The sequence below is a fragment of the Lissotriton vulgaris genome, chromosome 6, assembly GCF_964263255.1.
Source record: "Lissotriton vulgaris chromosome 6, aLisVul1.2, whole genome shotgun sequence".
Classification (NCBI taxonomy): Eukaryota; Metazoa; Chordata; class Amphibia; order Caudata; family Salamandridae; genus Lissotriton; species Lissotriton vulgaris.
The window spans coordinates 560,973,137-560,975,752 of record NC_141694.1 but is presented as its reverse complement, the minus strand read 5'-3'; the positions used below and the strand labels follow the sequence as shown (position 1 = coordinate 560,975,752).

General features: G+C 52.4%; 1 pseudogene; it reads left to right on the top strand.

The window, feature by feature from the left end:
• Nucleotides 1-1,165: 1,165 nt before the first annotated feature.
• LOC147707550 (uncharacterized) lies at nucleotides 1,166-2,029 on the top strand (annotated as a pseudogene).
• Nucleotides 2,030-2,616: the final 587 nt, after the last annotated feature.

Here is a 2,616-nt window from a genome sequence, read left to right as displayed (position 1 = left end):
CACTGTCGCCCTCTCCCTCTATCGCCCTCTCCCTCTGTTGCCCTCTCCCCCTCTGTCTCCCTCCATCCCTCTGTCTCCCTGCCTCCCTCTGTATCCATCCCTCAGTGTTCCACCCTCAGTCACCACACCTCAGCTCCCTGGGCACACACACAGTTGCACCCAAGCACTGCACAGGCCTGAAAAACACCATAGAGCTGAATGTCCAGGGATGGCTCCTAATTACCAGCACTCATCTACTATTTGGCTGCAACACACCCACCAGTTGCAGTCGTCAATGTACTGTGTCAGGACACACATTTTGTAAAGCTCAGTAGTACACAATGGGCACAGGTGTAGGCACCCCAAGTCCCTCCTGTGATCACTGCAAACACAAACACCAGGACAAGGTCACACATCCTGTGCATGAACTCAAAACCACAATAATGCTGGCATGCTACATCAGGGGGCAGCCAAATAATGAACGATGGACGCTTACAAATCACACGCAAACTACTAGCATGGCCTGTCATACACCCCCTCTACAGAAACTCATCCCCTGGGGACAGGCATTGTAGTGCAACACTGTTCCAATTGTAATGTACCACAACTAAACACTCACTTATATGAATACGCATACAACTAATACATGCACATTTAGAAGCTCCCGTCCATTGTGCCTCTCAAACAATGCACGTGCCCCATCTCATTACTGTTGTGGATGCACTTAAGTACCAACATGGACATGGGTATTGACAATGTGATGCGTATTTGAGAAGTGCCACGTTCAAAAGCCATGATCTATAAGTGTGTGTACAGGTCCAGGGGTGTTGGCATTGTGTGGCCATCACGGAACAGGAAAAGACATCCAAAGTTGTGGATGTCATGCAAATTAATGATGCTCTGTCTCTTACATCGACATGCTGCATGTAAACTCTGTGCATGCTTGATGCAGACATAAGGATTTACACCGTATCCTGGATGGTGCGTGGACCTGACCAATGCTTTACATGTGTTGTGCCGGCAAGACAAGCCACAGCAATGGCTGTGTCAGTCATTGTCAAGAGAATGGAAGAATGAAAATACCCCTGAGTACATGTCAATTTACTACCACTACATACACAACTGAACAATGACAACAATGTAAAGCTTGTGGAACTGTGATGCAGATAATGGATAAATAAACAAGATGTCACTTGATAGTGCCTTAACAGTGTCTGACTCTCCCACACACAGGGCAATGTGTGGAGCCCCCCCCAACCAGGGGGGAGAAGGATCCCAGTCCCAGACTCAGCAGGACCCAGACCCCACCGACAGCGATGCCACTCAACGCAATGTGGATGACCCCAACCAACCTGGCTCCTCTGGATCCCAAAGACCTGCAGCAACTGTACCAGCTACATCTCTGCCAACCACCAGAACCATTCCCACCACATACCAGCAGACAGGTCAGAGCCCTGCACATGACCCATCAGAGAGCCTGTCTGAAAATGAGTGAGAGCCTTTGTTGGGCGCCCCGGAGGTGGCAGACAACCTCCACCCTGGCAGCACTCGGGGGGCCCGTCGATCGGATGTGCCCACAAGCGCAGGCCGTGCTCATGTGGGTCAGGGTGGTGGGAGAGGTGGAAGGCGGAGGCGAGAGTCTGGCCAGTCAGCTGCAGGGCCCGGTATGCCTGAACTCACTAACATCCTGGAGGCATACCAGCGGGACACCAGGGAGGTAGGCCAGCTTGCGGAGGTCCTCAACCAGGTGAAAGAACAGCAGGCAGAGCAAATAGCCAGGCAACAACAACATTATGGACGGGTGGAGGAAAGTCTGGCTCAGCTCTTGACGGTGCATCGGGAAATGAGCCAATCGCTACGTCAGATAGCTGCCATCATGCAGCACCCTCCCTGTGTCACAAGGCCAGCAACATCACGGCAAAGTGCGACACCAGCCGCAGGCAGGGAGGAGGAGGAGGAGGAACTCTCTGACGTAGCGTCCCATGCATCGTCCATGCCTGCACCTGAGGGTCCCCCAAGGAAGGTGGGTCGGCCATGGCTAAGACGTTGAGGGACAGTGGGCCATGCACATCTCCCAGGACACAGGACCTGGCATATTGTGGAGAAGTGTGGCTCACTGGTTAGAGGAGGCAGACCTGGAAGCAGAGGTCAGCCCAGGACCAGGGTTCAATTCCCGGCTCGGCGGGGTCTTGAGTCCTAAAATGTCCATGGACTCGACAATTCTCGCTCTGGTGCCTACTCGATTCACGGGTTCACACTCTGCAACTCTGGGCAATAGCTTGCTTAATCTCCACAACGGCCCCTCGCGGCGGGATGCTGGCTTTCACCTTGCGGATACCCTGCCGGGGTTATCTCACAGGGGAATACCAGGATTGGTTCCCTAAGCAAGCGCTTAGTAACCGCTCGGTGATTTGCGCTATATAAATTCCTGTACATTTACATTTACATTTACATTTACATATTGCCCCTGGGTGCAACAGTATCCCCTATGCGACTCTCCCACATGGACTTGCTGGTCACAGTCTACCCAATGATGCCAAGCACTGTGGCCTGGACTCTGTTGACAGAAACTGTAAGGCATCTCATCTCCAGCAGTGAACTTTGGATTCCACCCCTTTCTGTACAGAACCTATTCAC